We start from the raw sequence: 23,922 nt of genomic DNA, 5'->3' as shown, positions 1-23,922 counted from the left end.
AAAAAGAATATCTTTCAACACTATATTACTATGTTGACGCAATATTACCAGCTCAAAGAAAAGCAACGGTCAGACAAATTAAAAGATTTAAAATGAAACCTCATCATAGCAGAATTTGCTTGGCATATATTTAGAATTTGCAAAAAAAATGTTTTTGTTATAGAAAGAACTACAAAATGTCCCAATATTTGGTTTTGAACAAATTAGTGCCTATAAAATAACCGTTGGCCATTTATTTTCATGCTATTTGAAGAAAAATGTTTAAAGGATTCCAAAACTTTTGTTTTTTAAGCGCTATTAGATAATTACATTTGTATCACAAAAGTTAATATTTCAGCACTTACCTACTTATACACGAAAACAAAGTCTGTAAATGTAATAAAATTATATTTTATATTTCCATACTGACGTCATTGAAGCCAAACTCCCTATTATGGGCCGTTCACTACCCAAACGAATCAAAATCTATTTTTACGCATATCATTAGAAGCCCATTTTGTCACCGTGCGCAGTAACTCACGTATGCACAGAATATACCTTTGAGACCGCACTTACCTGTATAGATGGAGAGTGACGTATCCGATGATGATTTCATAAGATTGCGCATTAGGGATAAATTCCGATATTTGATAACTCAGGTTATCGTAGCTAATTCGTGGATGATAAAGAAACTGCGAGCGGTGGGTTTGGAAAACAATAAAAGTTTACAGAAGAATATCTCAAACGGTAAGAATCTGACACAGTAAGTGCTTTACATATATAATTGTTACATATGAATATAGCGAATGAAGAAGAGTTTTTTTTCTGACTGAAAGTGTCCCTTTAATTACATGATACAACAGAATATTTGATGTCTGATTTTTTATAAGTTATTTTAAAGGGATGTGGTCTCTTAACATCTGAATTTTATTCTTAAAATTTTTAGCATATTATTGGTAAATAAATATAATTTATTAAGACATCATTAAAAAGTAGGTGTAAGTATTTTGCATATTGAAATAGATGTCTTTGTTACTGGGCAGTACGTATAATGAATATCATACCTCCCAACTGGCCCCCTGCTGTGTGTTTCATAGCTGCATCTGGAGGGAGGGGTTATACCTATTGAGGAGGAACAGGTTGTATGTGGCTTAGGCGGACTTGGGGCGTGTTGTGGACAAAGTCCCTAGACTTTTGTGACATTTACCCTAGTGGAGAAGGCTATGACAGTGACAGCGGGAATACCTCCCAACCTGCGACAATCCTACAGTATGCAGGACAGTTCAGGGATGTATAATGTCATATATGAAAATAATACTTTCACAGTTGCCATATGTCACATCAGTATGATTTATGCCACATTATCCTGCTTTAATACCTTAAAATTCCTACTTTGAATTCTAACCTTTTGACTTATTATTATTTTACATTTATCACTATCATTTCCTACATCCTAAAAACTTGTTTGACTGGTTCTTCAGTATTTGGGGTGGCTTTTAGGTTTTAAACAAATTTGATAAAGCTCTGTTTTTGACATGTTTATTAAAATAGCAAGTGGTGGGTGCATTTATTTGTTTTTCATGAATGTCCGCTATATGTGAAAATGCAATGATCATTTTTGCATAGGAAAGCTAGCCTATATTAAAAGTAACATTTGCATATTCTAATATTCACATGCAGATTGCAGGGTTGTCACTCCTCTGCCCACCTGTCCCTTCCAGAGAGAAACCAGGGACTGACACAGACACAACCTGACCTGACTCCACCTGACCCCACTAATTTCACAACCCTGACTGCACTACTCCAGTCAAGGCTCCGCCCACAAACACGTTGAACAGCTTCTGCAACTCCCTCTCAGTCCCAGTTGACTTTTACAGACTTCAGTGTTAGTCTATGAGATACAACATTCATGTGTAATATTCAGTTGTCTACTTAAAAAAAAATAAAATAAAAAAAAAAATATATATATATATATATACATATATATACAGTGTGTGTATATATATATATATATATATATATATATATATATATATATATATATATATATATATATAGTTTTAACAGGTAAATAAAAAAAAAAAACACGACTATTTCTGTTTAAAAATTCTCCAGTATTTTGGGCAAGTTCTTCTCTGAAAGTCCCGGTAGTGAAAGTCCCCATAGAAGTCAATGGGACAAAAACACCCCACTCTTGCGCAAACCTGATTGCATGTTCTCATTTGCGCTAACCCGACATGAAAATATTAATATTTCACATTCCAATGTTCTTCAAATAATAGAATGTTCTATTTGTTCATAAATAAATATTTCTACATACAGTTGTGCTCATAAGTTTACATACCCTGGCAGAATTTATGATTTCTTGGCCATTTTTCAGACTATGAATGATAACACAAAAACTTTTCTTTCACTCATGGTTAGTGTTTGGCTGAAGCCATTTATTATCAATCAACTGTGTTTACTCTTTTTAAATCATAATGACAACAGAAACTACCCAAATGACCCTGATCAAAAGTGTACATACCCTGGTGATTTTGGCCTGATAACATGCACACAAGTTGACACAAAGGGGTTTGAATGGATATTAAAGGTAACCATCCTCACCTGTGATCTCTATTTGCTTGTAATTAGTGTGAGTGTATAAAAGGTCAAAGAGTTTCTGGACTCCTGACAGACCCTTGCATCTTTCATCCAGTGCTGCACTGACGTTTCTGGATTCTGAGTCATGGGGAAAGCAAAAGCATTGTCAAAGGATCTGCGGGAAAAAAAGTAGTTTAATTGTATAAAACAGGAAAGGGATATAAAAAGATATCCAAGGAATTGAGAATTCCAATCAGCAGTGTTCAAACGCTAATCAAAAAGTGCAAAATGTGGGGTTCTGTTGAAACCAAACCACGGTCAGGTAGACAAACTAAAATTTCAGCCACAACTTCCAGGAAAATTGTTTGGGATGAAAAGAAAAACCCACAAATAACTTCAGGTGAAATACAGGACTCTCTGAAAACATGTGGTGTGGCTGTTTCAAGATGCACAATAAGGAGGCACTTGAAGAAAGATGGGCTGCATGGTTGAGTCGCCAGAAGAAAGCCATTACTACGCAAGTGCCACAAAGTATCCCGCTTACAATACGCCAAACAGCACAGAGACAAGCCTCAAACCTTCTGGCACAAAGTCATTTGGAGTGATGAGACCAAAATTTAGCTTTTTGGCCACAACCATAATTGCTACATTTGGAGAGGTGTCAACAAGGCCTATGATGAAAGGTACACCATTCCTACTGTGAAACACGGAGGTGGATCGCTGATGTTTTGGGGATGTGTGAGCTACAAAGGCACAGGAAATTTGGTCAGAATTGATGGCAAGATGAATGCAGTATGTTATCAATAAATACTGGAGAAAGATTTGCATTCATCAGCCCGGAAGCTGTTCATGGGACGTACTTGGACATTCTAACATGACAATGATCCTAAGCACAAGGCCAAGTCGACCTGTCATTGGCTACAGCAGAATAAAGTGAAGGTTCTGGAGTGGCCACCTCAGTGTCCTGACCTCAATATCATTTAGCCACTCTGGGGAGATCTCAAACATGCAAGACAGCCCAAGAATTTACAGGAACTGGAGGCTTTTTGCCAGGAAGAATAGGCAGCTTTACCTTCTGAGAAGATAAAGAGCCTCATCCACAAATACCACAAAATACTTCAAGCTGTCATTGATGTTAAAGGGGGCAATACACAGTATTAAGAACTGGGGTATGTAAACTTTTGATCAGGGTCATTTGGGTAGTTTCTGTTGTCATTATGATTTAAAAAGAGTAAACAAAGTTGATTGATAATAAATGGCTTCAGCCAAACACTAACCATGAGTGAAAGAATAGTTTTTGTGTTATCATTCATATTCTGAAAAATGGCCAAGAAATCATAAATTCTACCAGGGTATGTAAAACTTATGAGCACAACTGTATATCTGATTTTTTTTTTGGAACAATATATATCTATAGCTATATATAGATGATTATATATAGGTATACAGATATATATATATATATATATATATATATATATATAGAGGAATATCTATTTAAACATACTTAGAACATATTCTGCTATGTGCAGAACAGTGGAATGTGAAATATTTACACTAAATACATACTTAAAACCTTTACTAAAAATGAATATTGCATAAATATGCTTTAACATGTTTTTATCTACTTAACTGCAAAGGGCTCCAATGCACTTCTATATATGTGTACATATGTATTTGTGTTTATATGCGTGTGTGTGTGTGTATGTATGTGTATATATATATGTATGTATGTATGTATGTATATATATATATATATATATATGTCTATATATGTCTGTAAATACATATGTATATGTTACGTGTAAAGTAAGAAATCCGGGTAATCCTAGGATTACACGGGTAAAACGGACATTACCCAAGTGGCGGTGTGTAAAGCCCGATGTCCTGTAATTTCCCCCATCTATATTGCCTGATGGTAATGGTGCTATTAAGCACACACAGGGTTAAGTTAATAATTGTCAACTATCATCAAATGAACGCAGGTCACATGTATACTACAATTAACCAATAGGTTTACAGTTTTGTTTTTAAATAACAGATGTCTACTACCTTTTGGCATGTCTATGATTAAGGCTACCAAGCCGAAACATGTCAGGCGTGCTCTGACTGTTGTATCCTTGTGTTCTTTTATGTGATCAATAAATAAGTGTTTTAACCGCTTTGGAGGGTGCCGGTATTTTCCTTTTGAACCACACACACACACACATTCCTCAGGTGCAAACGTTTGTGCTTCATGCTTAAAGGGATATCAAAATTAAAATGTCTTCTTTCATGATTCAGATAGAGCATGCCATTTTTTTTTTTTTAAACATAATTTTTATTGAGTTTCATAATTATACAGAAATGTTCCAAAAACAACATCAATCAATGAGTTATTGCATATAACACTTGTTAATTTGACAATAACATACTTGCAGTTGAGAAATATCACTACGTCAACAGTAAGGAAAAGGAAAAAAAGAAGAAAGAAAAAAAAAAAAAAAGAGGGGGAAACCAAAAATGAATAAAATATCTTCTCTCTCCCCTCCTCACCAAGTTCCTAGTAACACTAAATCAGTGTTTCTAAAAGGGAATATTAGATATTTAATTTCAGAGGGCGGGAAAATCTTGATAAATTTTGCCCATTTATCAAAAAAGACTTTTATTTCCCTTTCTAAGTTTAGATCTGTAGCTTTCTGCTCGATTAAGTATTGTTTTCTAAGATAATTTTTAACCTCCGTAATTGATGGTATTATCCTGCTTTTCCAGTTTTTGAATATTACATTTCTGGCTGCCAGGATGACTAAGTTTACAATTTTAAAGTCCGTAAAATTGTTATTCTTATCAACCAAAAAGATAGCGTGGAACAGTGTTATTTTAAAAGGGATAACTTTTAATGTTTTGTTTAACCAGTATTCTAGTTTATACCAAAATTGTATAATTCATGGGCAATCCCATATCATATGGACTAGGTCCGCTGCAGGTAAGCTGCATTTAGGGCACTTATTGAAATTCATGTTATACCATCTGTAACCCCTCTCTGTAGTGTAGTATGTTTGATATATAAATTTAAATGTGACTCTCTCCAGATCTCTGCCATGGTTGTTTCCAGCGCTAATTGAATTGACCTGGACACTTGTACTATTTATATTAACCTGGTTTACCCATTTCTGAGCTATTCTCATTAAATTCTCATCTCCTTTATAAGAGACAAGGAGATTCTACCAAGGAGCTATAGAAAAATGTCCTGCTCTATTCAATGATATCGAATTGTCCAGCTTGCCCCATTTCCATTTCCACTTGTATTTATTGATTAATTGCCAAGCATAATGCCTGGTTTGTAGATACATAAAGAATTCCTGGTTTTTTAAACTAAATTCCAATTTCTCCAACATAGGTGTGTCCGGTCCACGGCGTCATCCTTACTTGTGGGATATTCTCTTCCCCAACAGGAAATGGCAAAGAGCCCAGCAAAGCTGGTCACATGATCCCTCCTAGGCTCCGCCTACCCCAGTCATTCTCTTTGCCGTTGTACAGGCAACATCTCCACGGAGATGGCTTAGAGTTTTTTAGTGTTTAACTGTAGTTTTTATTATTCAATCAAGAGTTTGTTATTTTAAAATAGTGCTGGTATGTACTATTTACTCAGAAACAGAAAAGAGATGAAGATTTCTGTTTGTATGAGGAAAATGATTTTAGCACCGTAACTAAAATCCATGGCTGTTCCACACAGGACTGTTGAGAGCAATTAACTTCAGTTGGGGGAACAGTGTGCAGTCTCTTACTGCTTGAGGTATGACACATTCTAACAAGACGATGTAATGCTGGAAGCTGTCATTTTCCCTATGGGATCCGGTAAGCCATGTTTATTAAGATAGTAAATAAGGGCTTCACAAGGGCTTATTAAGACTGTAGACTTTTTCTGGGCTAAATCGATTCATTATTAACACATATTTAGCCTTGAGGAATCATTTATTCTGGGTATTTTGATATGATTATATCGGCAGGCACTGTTTTAGACACCTTATTCTTTAGGGGCTTTCCCTAATCATAGTCAGAGCCTCATTTTCGCGCCGGTATGGCGCACTTGTTTTTGAGGACAGCATGGCATGCAGCTGCATGTGTGTGGAGCTCTGATACATAGAAAAGTCTTTCTGAAGGCATCATTTGGTATCGTATTCCCCTTTGGGCTTGGTTGGGTCTCAGCAAAGCAGATTCCAGGGACTGTAAAGGGGTTAAATATAAAAACGGCTCCGGTTCCGTTATTTTAAGGGTTAAAGCTTCCAAATTTGGTGTGCAATACTTTTAAGGCTTTAAGACACTGTGGTGAAATTTTGGTGAATTTTGAACAATTCCTTCATACTTTTTCGCAATTGCAATAATAAAGTGTGTTTAGTTTAAAATTTAAAGTGACAGTAACGGTTTTATTTTAAAACGTTTTTTGTGCTTTGTTATCAAGTTTATGCCTGTTTAACATGTCTGAACTACCAGATAGATTGTGTTCTGACTGTGGGGAAACCAAGGTTCCTTCTCATTTAACTATATGTATTTTATGTCATAAAAAAATTTAGTAAAAATGATGCCCAAGATGATTCCTCAAGTGAGGGGAGTAAGCATGGTACTGCATCATCCCCTCCTTCGTCTACACCAGTCTTGCCCATACAGGAGGCCCCTAGTACATCTAGTGCGCCAATACTCCTTACTATGCAACATTTAACGGCTGTAATGGATAATTCTATCAAAAACATTTTAGCCAATATGCCCACTTATCAGCGAAAGCGCGACTGCTCTGTTTTAGAAAATTCTGTAGAGCATGAGAACGCTGATGATATGGTTTCTGAAGGGCCCCTACACCAGTCTGAGGGGGCCAGGGAGGTTTTGTCTGAGGGAGAAATTTCAGATTCAGGAAACATTTCTCAACAAGCTGAACCTGATGTGATTACTTTTAAATTTAAGTTGGAACATCTCCGCGCTCTGCTTAGGGAGGTGTTATCCAATTTGGATGATTGTGATTATCTGGTCATTCCAGAACCACTATGTAAAATGGAAAAGTTCTTAGAGGCCCCGGGGCCCCCCGAAGCTTTTCCTATATCCAAGCGGGTGGCGTACATTGTTAGTAAAGAATGGGACAGGCCCGGTATACCTTTAGTACCTCCCCCCATATTTATAAAATTGTTTTCCTATAGTCGACCCCAGAAAGGACTGATGGCAGACAGTCCCCAAGGTCGAGGGGGCGGTTTCTACTCTACACAAGCGCGCCACTATACCCATAGAAGATAGTTGTGCTTTCCAAGATCCTATGGATAAAAAATTAGAAGGTCTGCTAAAGATGTTTGTTCAGCAAGGTTCCCTTCTACAACCAATTGCATGCATTGTCCCTGTCACTGCAGCCGCGTGTTTCTAGTTTGATGAGCTAGGAAAGGCGATTATTAGTAATTCTTCTTCTTATGAGGAGATTATGGACAGAATTCGTGCTCTTAAATTGGCTAATTCTTTCACCCTAGACGCCACCTTGCAATTGGCTAGGTTAGCGGCGAAAAAATTGTGGGTTTGCTATTGTGGCGCAGAGCGCTTTGGTTAAAATCTTGGGCAGCGGATGCGTCTTCCAAGAACAAATTGCTTGACATTCCTTTCAAGGGGAAAACACTCTTTGGCCCTGACTTGAAAGAGATTATCTCTGATATCACTGGGGGCAAGGGCCACGCCCTTCCTCAGGATAGGTCTTTTCAAGACCAAAAATAAACCTAAGTTTCGTCCCTTTCGCAGAAACGGATCAGCCCCAAGGGCTACGTCCTCTAAGCAGGAAGGTAATACTTCTCAAGCCAATCCAGCCTGGAGACCTATGCAAGGCTGGAGCAAAGGAAAGCAGGCCAGGAAACCTGCCACTGCTACCAAGACAGCATGAAATGCGGGCCCCCGATCCGGGACCGGATCTGGTGGGGGGCAGACTCTCTCTCTTCGCTCAGGCTTGGGAAAGAGATGTTCTGGATCCTTGGGCGCTAGAAATAGTCTCCCAAGGTTATTCTCTGGAGTTCAAGGGGCTTCCTCCAAGGGGGAGGTTCCACAGGTCTCAGTTGTCTTCAGACCACATAAGAAGACAGGCATTCTTACATTGGGTAGAAGACCTGCTAAAAATGGGAGTGATTCATCCTGTTCCATTAGGAGAACAAGGGATGGGGTTCTACTCCAATCTGTTCATAGTTCCCAAAAAAGAGGGAACGTTCAGACCAATCTTAGATCTCAAGATCTTGAACAAGTTTCTCAAGGTTCCATCGTTCAAGATGGAAACCATTCGAACACTTCTTCCTTCCATCCAGGAAGGTCAATTCATGACCAAGGTGGATTTCAAGGATGCGTATCTACATATTCCTATCCACAAGGAACATCATCGGTTCCTAAGGTTTGCATTCCTGGACAAGCATTTCCAGTTCGTGGCATTTTCTTTCGGATTAGCCACTGCTCCTAGGATTTTCTCATAGGTACTAGGGTCCCTTCTGGCGGTGCTAAGACCAAGGGGCATTGCTGTAGTACCTTACTTGGACGACATTCTGATTCGAGCGTCGTCCCTTCCTCAAGTAAAGGCTCACACGGACATTGTCCTGGCCTTTCTCAGATCTCACGGATGGAAAGTGAACGTGGAAAAGAGTTCTCTATCTCCGTCAACGAGGGTTCCCTTCTTGGGAACTATAATAGACTCCTTAGAAATGAGGATTTTTCTGACAGAGGCCAGAAAAACAAAACTTCTAGACTCTTGTCGGATACTTCATTCCGTTCCTCTTCCTTCCATAGCGCAGTGCATGGAAGTGATAGGTTTGATGGTAGCGGCAATGGACATAGTTCCTTTTGTGCGCATTCATCTAAGACCATTACAACTGTTCATGCTCAGTCAGTGGAATGGGGACTATTCAGACTTGTCTCCGAAGATACAAGTAAATCAGAGGACCAGAGACTCATTCCGTTGGTGGCTGTCCCTGGACAACCTGTCACAAGGGATGACCTTCCGCAGACCAGAGTGGGTCATTGTCACGACCGACGCCAGTCTGATGGGCTGGGGCGCGGTCTGGGGATCCCTGAAAGCTCAGGGTCTTTGGTCTCGGGTAGAATCTCTTCTACCGATAAATATTCTGGAACTGAGAGTGATATTCAATGCTCTCAAAGCTTGGCCTCAGCTAGCGAGGGCCAAGTTCATACATCAACCATCAGGGGGGAACAAGGAGTTCCCTAGCGATGGAAGAAGTGACCAAAATCATTCTATGGGCGGAGTCTCACTCCTGCCACCTGTCTGCTATCCACATCCCAGGAGTGGAAAATTGGGAAGCGGATTTTCTGAGTCGTCAGACATTGCATCCGGGGGAGTGGGAACTCCATCCGGAAATCTTTGCCCAAGTCACTCAACCGTGGGGCATTCCAGACATGGATCTGATGGCCTCTCGTCAGAACTTCAGAGTTCCTTACTACGGGTACAGATCCAGGGATCCCAAGGCGGCTCTAGTGGATGCACTAGTAGCACCTTGGACCTTCAAACTAGCTTATGTGTTCCCGCCGTTTCCTCTCATCCCCAGGCTGGTAGCCAGGATCAATCAGGAGAGGGCGTCGGTGATTTTGATAGCTCCTGCGTGGCCACGCAGGACTTGGTATGCAGATCTGGTGAATATGTCATCGGCTCCACCATGGAAGCTACCTTTGAGAGACCTTCTTGTTCTAGGTCCGTTCGACCCACTCCAGCTGACTGCTTGGAGATTGAACGCTTGATCTTATCAAAGCGAGGGTTCTCAGATTCTGTTATTAATACTCTTGTTCAGGCCTGAAAGCCTGTAACCAGAAAAATTACCACATAATTTGGTATATCTGTTGGTGTGAATCTGCAGGATTCCCTTGGGACAAGGTTAAGATTCCTAAGAGTCTATCCTTCCTTCGAGAAGGATTGGAAAAAGGATTATCTGCAAGTTCCTTGATGGGACAGATTTCTGCCTTGTCTGTGTTACTTCACAAAAAGCTGGCAGCTGTGCCAGATGTTCTAGCCTTTGTTCAGGCTCTGGTTAGAATCAAGCCTGTTTACAAAATTTTGACTCCTCCTTGGAGTCTCAACCTAGTTCTTTCAGTTCTTCAGGGGGTTCCGTTTGAACCCTTACATTCCGTTGATATTAAGTTATTATCTTGGAAAGTTTTGTTTTTGGTTGCAATTTCTTCTGCTAGAAGAGTTTCAGAATTATCTGCTCTGCAGTGTTCTTCTCCTTATCTGGTGTTCCATGCAGATAAGGTGGTTTTGCGTACTAAACCTGGTTTTCTTCCAAAAGTTGTTTCTAACAAAAACATTAACCAGGAGATAGTTGTGCCTTCTTTGTGTCCTAATCCAGTTTCAAAGAAGGAACGTTTGTTGCACAACTTGGATGTAGTTCGTGCTCTCAAATTTTACTTAGCAGCTACTAAGGATTTCAGACAAACTTTGTCTTTGTTTGTTGTTTATTCTGGTAAACGGAGAGGTCAAAAAGCAACTTCTACCTCTCTCTCCTTCTGGATTAAAAGCATTATCCGATTGGCTTATGAGACTGCCGGACGGCAGCCTCCTGAAAGAATCACAGCTCACTCCACTAGGGCTGTGGCTTCCACATGGGCCTTCAAGAACGAGGCTTCTGTTGATCAGATATGTAAGGCAGCGACTTGGTCTTCACTGCACACTTTTTCTAAATTTTACAAATTTGATACTTTTGCTTCTTCTGAGGCTATTTTTGGGAGAAAGGTTTTGCAAGCCGTGGTGCCTTCCATTTAGGTGACCTGATTTGCTCCCTCCCTTCATCCGTGTCCTAAAGCTTTGGTATTGGTTCCCACAAGTAAGGATGACGCCGTGGACCGGACACACCTATGTTGGAGAAAACAGAATTTATGTTTACCTGATAAATTACTTTCTCCAACGGTGTGTCCGGTCCACGGCCCCGCCCTGGTTTTTTTAATCAGGTCTGATAATTTATTTTCTTTAACTACAGTCACCACGGTAACATATGGTTTCTCCTATGCAAATATTCCTCCTTAACGTCGGTCGAATGACTGGGGTAGGCGGAGCCTAGGAGGGATCATGTGACCAGCTTTGCTGGGCTCTTTGCCATTTCCTGTTGGGGAAGAGAATATCCCACAAGTAAGGATGACGCCGTGGACCGGACACACCGTTGGAGAAAGTAATTTATCAGGTAAACATAAATTCTGTTTTCAATTCCTCGAACGACTTAATGACTCCTGACTCTTGCTTAAAGAACTGCGAGATCTTTATTAGTCCTTGATTATGCCAGCGTAGTAATATTTGGTCTTGTGTTCCCTCCTGAAACTCTGGGTTCCCTAAGAAAGTTTGATGATTTGGTATTTGAGTGTTTACCTGAATATGGGAACCAATTTTTCCCCAAGCTATAAGTACAGTGTAGATAGTCTTCAAGTCTTTTATTTGTTTAGGTACTTGTTGGAGGGAGATATGCAGAAGTGATACTGGGGAAAGCGGCTTTGTCACGCTTTGATCAAGATCAGAGTCAGTAAAGTGATTTTATTCTGAGATCCAGTCTGCTGCAATGCGCCCAAGAAAAGCCAAATTGTACAAAAATAGACCAGGGAGGGCCATAGAGCATGCAATTTAAGCAACTTTCTAATTTACTAATATTATCAATTTTTTTTCATTCTCTTGGTATCTTTTTTTGAAAAAGCAACAATGTAAGCTTAGGAGCCGGCCTATTTTTTGGTTCAGAACCGTGGGTAGCGCTTGCTGATTGGTGACTACATTTAGAGGTCATAAAATCACTGATACTGGTGTGATTGACCACTAATCATGTCCTCCCATAACTTTATAAATATATCTGTAAGTGTTGTTATTAATAAAACTTTGAAATTAGACTCTTAAAATCATATTATTTTTACCTGCCAGAGCAAAGACACGGAACATGTCATATGGTAGAATTACCCATTCACTTCTAATTCCTCTGGGTTGGCCATTAACACTCTAATTGGCAAAGTTAAAAATGTAGACTGGTCCAGTGTATATACATGAATGTGCACGGTAAGCAGAAACACGTTTTATATGTGTCATAAAATTTAATGCAATGTAGAATATTTAATATGATCCTCAAAGTGCCTAATTATCCAGCAAGAGTTTTTTTGTTATTTTTTCCTTTGCTTGCTTTTTGCAAGCAAAGTTTCCATTTGGGCATTGCAGTGGGTTTGCTAAATGGCTGGTAGGGGTTAGCTCTGGCATTTTATGGGAACATAGGAGTTAATGGGGCATCAATTTAAATGTGTCAGAATCTCATGAGATTTATAGAATGCACTGATCAAAAATGTGCATAGAATTAGGGACTAGCCCTTGCATTCAATAGTTTAATCCTAACAACCATTGACCATGTAAGTTCCATTATTTTGATTGGTGTTTAAGTTGAGTTATTGTTGCTGGAGTCTTCTATAAAATTGACAAAGATTGGTATGGGAGCGGCCCTACATAATTCTATTAATATTTTTATTTGTACATCACTGGTTTATTGTGACGGACTGCTGTACCAAAGCAATGACTATTGCAAATAGTATACAATACTTTATATAGAATTTTTTTTTATAGTATAAATCCATAGTTTAATGGAGTATGTTGGAAGGATAGACATTTAAGAATAACAAATTCAGTTAGAGGAGCATGTTTGAAATATTGAAATACCTTTGTTCCATCAAGCTCATGTTTCTGTGTGTTAAACTCATATCCGGAGTTCTGCTTTGTTAGTAACTAACGGAACCTACAGACCACAAGACCCTCATAAATAACATGCAGCTAAAACAAACATGCATGTAGAAACTGGGTAAAACTCTTGAATGAATTGCAGTGTTTCTAGGAGCTACTTTAAAGGGACACTGAACCCAATTTTTTTCTTTTGTAATTTAGAAAGAGCATGCAATTTTACGCAACTTTCTAATTTACTCCTATTTTCAATTTTTCTTCGTCCTCTTGCTATCATTATTTGAAAAAGAAGGCATCTAAGCTTTTATTTGGTTTCAGTACTCTGGACAGCACTTTTTTATTGGTGGATGAATTTATCCACCAATCAGCAAGGACAACCCAGGTTGTTCACCAAAAATGGGCCGGCATCTAAACTTACATTCTTGCATTTCAAATAAAGATACCAAGAGAATGATTTGATAATAGGATAATTAGTTGCTTAAAATTTCATGCTCAATCTGAATCACGAAAGAAAATTTTTGGTTACAGTGTCCCTTTAACTTAAAAAAACACACAGTAGGTACTGTACATAATGCTGAAAATGTTACTGTAATCCTAAAGGTACAATCCATGTGCAAATTGGTTTTGTGTACAAATTGTGTGCTTTGTCCCACACTCCCTGGAGATACCAAAAAGCAAAATCTGTAACCAACGTTTACAAAATGCTGCAAATTGTCTAAACCAGCATTGCAGGTTACAGATTTTACTTTTTAGTCTCTAGGGAGCGTGGGACAAAGCACAATTTTTACACAAAAACAAAAGGTGTTGAAGGAGATGCTCATGTCCGGGTCCCTTTGGTAATATTCAGCACTGAAACATAAAAAACAGAAATCTCAATTCAAGGATTATTATTTTAATATGATCAAAACTCGCATAAGTTTAAAAAAAAATGTACATCTCGTTCAATTAAAGTCTGAAAACTTTGCTTCAAGGGAGTCATTATGAAAGCCTGGAAATGTCAAACTTGTTTGGGAAGCAACTGAGACATTGCTCAGTCTGATTCCCACTGTTAGTTGTTTGCGCTCTCTCAGCGGCACCACTCTACGTGTATCTTCCGCTTAACCCCTTAGTGACCAGACCACTTTTCCATTTGTTGACCGTTTGGGACCAGGGCTATTTTTACATTTTTGTTTGTGTTTTGCTGTAATTTTCCTCTTACTCATTTACTGTACCCACACATATTATATACCGTTTTTACTATAAAAAAATTATAAAACGCTGCGGAATCTGTTAGCGCTGCGGAATCTGTTGGCGCTCTAAAAATAACCGATAATAATAATAATAAAAATAATAATAATAATAATAATAATAATAAAACGAGGAAAAAATGGAAAAAAACACACTTTTTCTAACTTTGACCCCCAAAATCTGTTGCACATCTACAAACACCAAAAAACACCCATGCTAAATAGTTTCTAATTTTGTCCTGAGTTTAGAAATACCCAATGTTTACATGGTCTCTGCTTTTTTTGCAAGTTATAGAGCAATAAGTACAAAATTAGCGATAGTAACATTGTAAGACTGATATCTGTCAGGAATCCCTGAATAACCCTTCACATGTATATATATTTTTTTAGTAGACAACCCAAAGTATTGATCTAGGCCCATTTTGGTCTATTTCATGCCACCATTTCACAGCCAAATGCGATCAAATAAATAAAAATAGTTCACTTTTTCACTAACTTTAGGTTTCTCACTGAAATTATTTACAAACAGCTTGTGCAATTATGGCACAAATAGTTGTAAATGCTTCTCTGGGATCCCCTTTGTTCAGAAATAGCAGACATATATGACTTTGGTGTTGCTTTTTTGGTAATTAGAAGGGCGCTAAATACCGCTGTGCACCACACATGTATTATGCACAGCAGTGAAGGGGTTAATTAGGGAGCTTGTAGGGTTAATTTTAGCTTTAGGGTAGTAGACAACCCAAAGTAATGATCTAGGACCATTTTGGTATATTTCATGTCACCATTTCACCACCCAATGCGATCAAATAAAAAAAAATCGTTCACTTTTTCACAATTTTAGGTTTCTCACTGAAATTATTTACAAACAGTTAGTGCAATCATGGCACAAGAAGTTGTAAATTCTTCTCTAGGATCCCCTTTGTTCAGAAATAGCAGATATATATATGGCTTTGGCATTGCTTTTTGGTAATTAGAAGGCTGCAAAATGATGCTGCGCACCACACGTGTATTATGCCAAGGAGTTAAGGGGTTAATTAGGTAGCTTGTAGGGTTAATTTTAGCTTTAGTGTAGAGATCAGCCTCCCACCTGACACATCCCACCCCCTGGTCCCTCCCTGACCCCCCTCAAACAGCTCTCTTTCCTCCCCCACCTCACTATTGTCACCACCATCTTAAGTACTGGCAGAAAGTCTGCCAGTACTAAAATAAAAGCCATTTATTATAATTTTTTTATTTTTTTATATTAAGTCTTCAGTGATGGATCCCCCTTAGCCCCCAACCTCGCAGGTCCCCCCATACATCTCTCTAACCCTCCCCCCACCAGCCTTCCACCCTGCCGCAATCCCGACTCAACATGCACACATCGGTGTGACAAGATCCGGAACTGGACATCCATGGGCCGCTCACCGCCTCCCTGCTGCTGCTCCCACCCACAAACGATCGGCAATATCGATGGCCGAAACAGAGAGGGCCACAGAGTGGCCCTCTCTGCATCGGTGGGTAAAAAAGAGGATTGCAGTGATGCCTTAATATCGAGGCAACACTACAGTACCCTGGAAGGGGACTGGAAGCGATCACAATCACTTCCAGCGCTTTAAACCCCAAAGGACGTGCCAGGCACATAGTTAAGGGTAGTTTTTTGTAGGAACTACCTGGCACATCCTCGGTCGTTAAGGGGTTAACCCCTTAAGGACCGAGGATGTATGCCGTACGTCCTCAAAAAAAAAAATATACTTAATGGCCGAGGGCATACGTCCTTGGTCTTGGAAAGCGGTGGGAGCGATCGCTTTCCGGGTATTGCAGTGATGCCTCGATATCGAGGCATCCTGCAATAACATTTTTTACCCCTCTGATGCAGAGAGAGCCGCAATCGGTGGGTGGGAGGCGGGTGGGCGGCCATCGATGGCTTCTTTCAGTAAGAGCGGCGTGCGTGCTCGTGCACGGGGAGGGAGCGGGTGGGAACTGCTACACTACAAAAAAAGTTTATGTTAATAAGTGGAAGAAAGGGGGGAGGGAATGGATACAAAAAGGATCTAAGCAATCTGGGAGAGGGTGGGGGGTTGGTCTTTGGGGGGGAAGCTACACTACAGAAAAAAAAATAAAAGAAAAAAAATCTATTTTATTCTAAGCTGGGTACTGGCAGACAGATGCCAGTATCCAAGATGGCTCCCAATAAGAAGGTAGAGGGGGAGGGTTAGAGAGCTGTTTGGGGGGGGGATCAAATGGAATCCTACACAGCAGCATATGTAAATATGCTTAAAAAAATATATACCTTTTATTTTATTACTGGCAGACTTTCTGCCAGTACTTAAGATGGTGGGGACAATTGTGGGGAGGGAAGAGAGCTGTTTGGGAGGGATCAGGGGGTGTGATGTGTCAGGTGGGAGGCTGATCTCTATACTAAAGCTAAAATTAACCCTGCAAGCTCCCTACAAGCTACCTAATTAACTCCTTTACTACTGGGCATAACGAGTGGTGCGCAGCGGCATTTAGCAGCCTTCTAATTACCAAAAAGCAACGCCAAAGCCATATGTGTCTGCTATTTCTGAACAAAGGGGATGCCAGAGAAGCATTTACAACCATTTGTGCCATAATTGCACAAGCTGTTTGTAAATAATTTCAGTGAGAAACCTAAAATTGTGAAAAATTTAACTTTTTTTAAATTTGATTGCATTTGGCGGTGAAATGGTGGCATGAAATATACCAAGATGGGCTTAGATGAATACTTGGGGTTGTCTACTACACTACAGCTAAAATTAACCCTAGAAGCTCCCTAAATGCTCCCTAATTAACCCCTTCACTGCTGGGCATAATACACGTGTGGTGCGCAGTAGCATTTAGCGGCCTTCTAATTACCAAAAAGCAACGTCAAAGCTATATATGTCTGCTATTTCTGAACAAAGGGGATCCCAGAGAAGCATTTACAACCATTTATGCCATAATTGCACAAGTTGTTTGTAAATAATTTTAGTGAGAAACCTAAAGTGAACAATTTTTTTTATTTGATTGCATTTGGTGGTGAAATGGTGGCATGAAATATACCAAAATGGGCCTAAATCAATACTTTGGGATATCTTCTAAAAAAAAGATATATACATGTCAAGGGATATTCAGGGATTCCTGACAGATATCAGTGTCCCAATGTAACTAGCGCTAATTTTGAAAAAAAGTGGTTTGGAAATAGCAAAGTGCCACTTGTACTTATTGCCCTATAACTTGCAAAAAAGCAAAGATTAGCGCTGCGGAATCTGTTGGCGCTCTAAAAATAACCGATAATAATAATAAACAGGGATAGGCACGGACCAAGGCTGTGGCGGACGTTTTCCAAAGTACAGACCTTATGTGAAGGCCATTTAATGGCGAGAAAAATGGTATATAATATGTGGGTACAGAAAATGAGTAAGAGGAAAATTACAGCTAAACACAAACACTGCAAAAATGTAAAAATAACCTTGGTCCCAAACGGACAAAAAATGGAAAAGTGCTGTGGTCATTAAGGGGTTAAAGGGACACTAAACGCAATTTTTTTCTTTAATGATTCAGATAGAGCATGCAATTTTAAGCAACTTTCTAATTTACTCCTATTATAATTTTTTCTTCATTCTCTTGCTATCTTTATTTAAAAAGCAGGAATGTGATGCATAGGAGCCGGGCCATTTTTGGATGAGAACCTGGGTTATGCTTGCTTATTGGTGGGTAAATGTCAGCCTCCACTAAGCAAGCGCTATCCATGGTGCGAAGTCTAAAATGGACTGGCTGCTAAGATTTACATTCATGATTTTCAAATAAAGATAGCAAGAGAACTGATTGATAATAGGAGTAAATTAGAAATGTGATTAAAATTGCATGCTCTATCTGAATCATGAAATAAATAAATTTGGGTTCAGTGTCCCTTTAACTCTCAACCTTTCTCAAGAGGGATTCAAGTACAATAACCATCACTTGGCAGTTGCGCACGCATCCTCAATGGAATGTTGGCAGCGCGAGGACAAAAGAATTAACCTTGATGCAGCGAAGCTGCATCCAGGTGAATTTCCAAAAATAGCAGGGTGGTGAAAGAATCCACCAAAGGTGGATTCTTTCACCACCCTGCCATTTTCGGAATCCACCTGGATGCAGCGAAGGCAAACGGAGAAAGTATTAAAAAAACAACACTGCCCGCACAAAATATAACAAAAAAAAAATCCTACACAAAGTATTAACTCCTAAACCGCAAAATCCCTACATCGCAATAAACTTATTTTCCCCTATTAACCCCCTAAACTGCAAAATCTCTACATCGCAATAAACTTATTTTCCCCTATTAAGCCCTAAACTGCAAAATCTCTACATCGCAATAAACCTATTTTCCCCTATTAAGCCCTAAACTGCAAAATCCCTACATCGCAATAAACTTATTTTCCCCTATTAACCCCTAAACTGCAAAATCTCTACATCGCAATAAACTTATTTTCCCCTATTAAGCCCTAAACTGCAAAATCTCTACATCGCAATAAACTTATTTTCCCCTATTAAGCCCTAAACTGCAAAATCTCTACATCGCAATAAACCTATTTTCCCCTATTAAGCCCTAAACTGCAAAATCCCTACATCGCAATAAACTTATTTTCCCCTATTAACCCCTAAACTGCAAAATCTCTACATCGCAATAAACTTATTTTCCCCTATTAAGCCCTAAACTGCAAAATCTCTACATCGCAATAAACCTATTTTCCCCTATTAAGCCCTAAACTGCAAAATCCCTACATCGCAATAAACTTATTTTCCCCTATTAAGCCCTAAACTGCAATATCTCTACATCGCAATAAACCTATTTTCCCCTATTAAGCCCTAAACTGCAAAATCCCTACATCGCAATAAACCTATTTTCCCCTATTAAGCCCTAAACTGCAAAATCCCTACATCGTAATAAACCTATTTTCCCTATAAACCCCTAAACCCCTACATCGCAACAAACCTATTAACCCCTAAACCGCAAAAACCCTACATCGCAATAAACCTATTAACCCCTAAGCCGCAAAACCCCGCCATCGCAATAAACCTATTTACCCTATTAACCCCTAAACCGCAAAAACCCGACATCGCAATAAACCTATTTACCCTATTAACCCCTAAACCGCAAAATCCCTACATCCCAATAAACCTATTATCCCTATTAACCCCTAAACCGCAAAATCCCTACATCACAATAAACCTATTTACCCTATTAACCCCTAAACCGCAAAAACCCTACATCCCAATAAACCTATTATCCTTATTAACCCCTAAACCGCAAAATCCCTACATCACAATAAACCTATTAACCCCTAAACCCTGACATCCCAATAAACCCCTAAACCGCAAAAACCATACATCCCAATAAACCTATTAACCCCTAAACCGCAAAGCCCCTACATCGCAATAAACCTAATTTACCCTATTAACCCCTAAACTGCAAAACCCTGACATCGCAATAAACCTATTTACCCTATTAACCCCTAAACCGCAAAAAAACCTACATCCCAATAAACCTATTTACCCTATAAAACCCAAAACCCCTACATCGCAACAAACCTATTAACCCCTAAACCACAAAAACCCTACATCGCAATAAACCTATTTACTCTATTAACCCCTAAGCCACAAAACCCAGACATCGCAATAAACCTATTAACCCCTAAACCGCAAAACCCCGACATCCCAATAAACCTATTATCCCTATTAACCCCTAAACTGCAAAATCCCTACATCGCAATAAACCTATTTACCCTATTAACCCCTAAACCGCAAAACCCCTACATCGCAATAAACCTATTTACCCTATTAACCCCTAAACCGCAAAACCCTGACATCTCAATAAACCTATTTACCCTATTAACCCCTAAACCGCAAAACCCCGACATCCCAATAAACCTATTATCCCTATTAACCCCTAAACCGCAAAATCCCTACATCACAATAAACCTATTAACCCCTAAACCCCTACATCGCAATAAACCTATTTACCCTATTAACCCCTAAACCGCAAAACCCCTACATCGCAATAAAACTATTTACCCTATTAACCCCTAAACCGCAAAACCCTGACATCGCAATAAACCTATTAACCCCTAAACCGCAAAACCCTGACATCCCAATAAACCTATTATCCCTATTAACCCCTAAACCGCAAAATCCCTACATCACAATAAACCTATTTACCCTATTAACCCCTAAACCGCAAAACCCTGACATCTCAATAAACCTATTTACCCTATTAACCCCTAAACCGCAAAACCCCGACATCCCAATAAACCTATTATCCCTATTAACCCCTAAACCGCAAAATCCCTACATCACAATAAACCTATTAACCCCTAAACCCCTACATCGCAATAAACCTATTTACCCTATTAACCCCTAAACCGCAAAACCCCTACATCGCAATAAAACTATTTACCCTATTAACCCCTAAACCGCAAAACCCTGACATCGCAATAAACCTATTAACCCCTAAACCGCAAAACCCTGACATCCCAATAAACCTATTATCCCTATTAACCCCTAAACCGCAAAATCCCTACATCACAATAAACCTATTTACCCTATTAACCCCTAAACCGCAAAACCCCTACATCGCAATAAACCTATTTACCCTATTAACCCCTAAACCGCAAAACCCTGACATCCCAATAAACCTATTTACCCTATTAACCCCTAAACCGCAAAGCCCTTACATCGCAATAAACCTAATTTACCCTATTAACCCCTAAACTGCAAAACCCTGACATCGCAATAAACCTATTTACCCTATTAACCCCTAAACCGCAAAAAAAACTACATCCCAATAAACCTATTTACCCTATAAAACCCAAAACCCCTACATCGCAACAAACCTATTAACCCCTAAACCACAAAAACCCTACATCGCAATAAACCTATTTACTCTATTAACCCCTAAGCCGCAAAACCCAGACATCGCAATAAACCTATTAACCCCTAAACCGCAAAATCCCTACATCGCAATAAACCCATTTACCCTATTATCCCCTAAACCGCAAAACCCCGACATCCCAATAAACCTATTTACCCTATTAACCCCTAAACCGCAAAACCCCTACATCGCAATAAACCTATTTACCCTATTAGCCCCTAAACCGCTAAACCCCTACATCGCAATAAACCTATTTACCCTATTAACCCTTTAAAAAGTGAAATTCTATTGGCTGATTTGAATAGCCAATAAAATTTCACTTGCTCTCATCCTATTGGCTAATTTAAACAGCCAATAGGATTTGAGTAGCTTTCATCCTATTGGCTTATTTGAATTGGAAGAATCAAATCAGCCAATAGGAATTCAAGGGACGCCATCTTTAATCGCGTACCTTGAATTCACTATTCAGTGTACGGTGGAGATCGTACAAAGAGGATCCTCCACGCTCCATGGCTCCGCGGTCGCCGGTCTTCAGTTCCAGAGTCGCCGGTCTTCAGCTCCGCTCCACGCAGGATGTTCCTGGAAGAAGAGGTTGCGCTTGAAAGAAGACTTCACCGACTGGAACAGGGTTAGATTTAGGATTTTTTTAAGGGTTTTTAGGGGGGATTTGTTTTTAGATTAGGGATGGGCAGAAAAAGAGCTAAATGCCCTTTTAAGGGCAATGCCCAAACAAATGCCCTTTTCAGGGCAATGGGTAGTTTAGGTTTTTTAGTGTTAGGTTCTTTTATTTGGGGAGGGTTTGGTGGGTGGGGGGGGTTTACTGTTAGGGTGGCTTTGTGTATTTCTTGAAAAAGAGCTGATTATCTTGGGGCAGTGCCCTGCAAAAAGCCCTTACAAGGGCTCCTGGTAGTTTATTCTTAGAGTAGGGGGTGTTTTTATTTTGGGGGGTCTTTTTTATTTTCATAGGGATTAGGTTTAATTTTGTTACATTTGGTAATTTGATTTTTTTATTTTCTGTAATGTTAGCTTTTTTTTGTAAACTTAGTTTTTTTATTTTTTGTAACTTTAGAATATATTAGTTTAGGTAATTTGGGTTTATTTAATGGGGTCTTAGGTTAGGGGGTATTAGGTTAGGGTTGTTAGGTTAGGGGGTGTTAGGTTAGTGTACTGTACTTAGTTATTTAAATAGTTATTTGGATTTTGGCGGTTTAAAGGGTTAATAAGTTAAATAGTTTTGTTGTAGGGGTTTTTGCGGTTTAGGGGTTAATAGGGTAAATAGGTTTGTTGCGATGTAGGGGTTTAAGGGTTAATAGGGTAAATAGGTTTATAGCGATGTAGGGGTTTTGCGGTTTAAGGGTTAATAGGGTAAATAGTTTTGTTGTGATATAGGGGTTTTGCGGTTTAGGGGTTAATAAGGTAAATAGGTTTATTGAGATGTAGTCATTTTGTGGTTTAGGGGGTAAATAGGTTTATTGTGATGTGGGGGTTTAGGGGTTAATAGGGTAATTAGGTGTATTGCGATGTGGGTGGTTGACGGTTAAGGGGTTATTCATTTTAGTTTTACTTGCAATTTTTTGGGGATGGCGGAAATATAGGTAAAGAACTATTAGGTTTATTATTGGGAGGCGGCTCAGTCTACACATTATTTATACAATCACAATGCATATAGTGACTGTATAAATAATGAAGACACTGACATTTTTATTAATGCTTATTTTTTCTGTGTCAGTGTCTACATTATTGATACAGTAACTATGCATTGATACAGTATAAAATATGTGTGGGCGGAGTTAGGAAATATACGTCAGTGTCAATCAAACACTGCACATGTTGTTTCTACATCTGTAGTTTAAAAAATAATTAGACTTCCCTCTGGGCAGGATTATCGACTAGTGTTTTATAAATCTGTTCTTGACAAACATTAATGAAAGGATTATGAAATGTTTATTGAAAAGTTTCATTACTAACTACATGATCTTAAAGGGACATGAAACCCTATTTTTTTTCTTTAATGATTCAGATAGAAATACAATTTTAAACAACTTTCTAATTTACTTCTATTATTTAATTTGCTTCCTTCTCTTGTTATCCTTTGCTGAAAGGTTTATCTTGGCAAGCTCAGGAGCAGCAAAGAACCTAGGTTCTAGCTGCTGATTGGTCACTGCATATATATATACCGATTGTCATTGGCTCACCCATGTCTTCAGTTAGAAACCGGTAGTGCATTGCTGCTCCTTCAACAAATGATACCAAGAGAATTTAACAAATTAGATAATATAAGTAAATTAGAAAGTTGTTTAAAATTGTATTCTCTATCTGAATCATGAAAGAAAAATGTTGTGTTTCATGTGCCTTTAATTAAGAAACCTAAATTCCAAATGTAAACAGTAAATGCCTTGAGGGTTTAATTTGCTGGCCTATGGCAAAAGCACAGGCATAAGCGTCATAGTATCAGTACAAGAAGTGCGTTTGGGAAGTTTTCTGGCATCCAAAAGGTTAAGTTGTGACAAACTATTAATAATACTATTTCATATGTTATCTGTCAAAGCGATTGGTAAATT

At 39.0% G+C, this 23,922-nt stretch overlaps 1 protein-coding gene across 7 annotated transcripts in view; it reads left to right on the top strand.

The window, feature by feature from the left end:
- Positions 1 to 23,922, top strand: part of GRIP1 (glutamate receptor interacting protein 1) — a 920,176-nt gene that overhangs the window by 72,480 nt on the left and 823,774 nt on the right. The gene's annotated exons all lie outside the window — the stretch shown is intronic.

Source organism: Bombina bombina, chromosome 6 (assembly GCF_027579735.1).
Source record: "Bombina bombina isolate aBomBom1 chromosome 6, aBomBom1.pri, whole genome shotgun sequence".
Lineage (NCBI taxonomy): Eukaryota > Metazoa > Chordata > Amphibia > Anura > Bombinatoridae > Bombina > Bombina bombina.
Note: the sequence above shows the minus strand (reverse complement) of the source record. Positions and strands in the feature narration are given on the sequence as shown.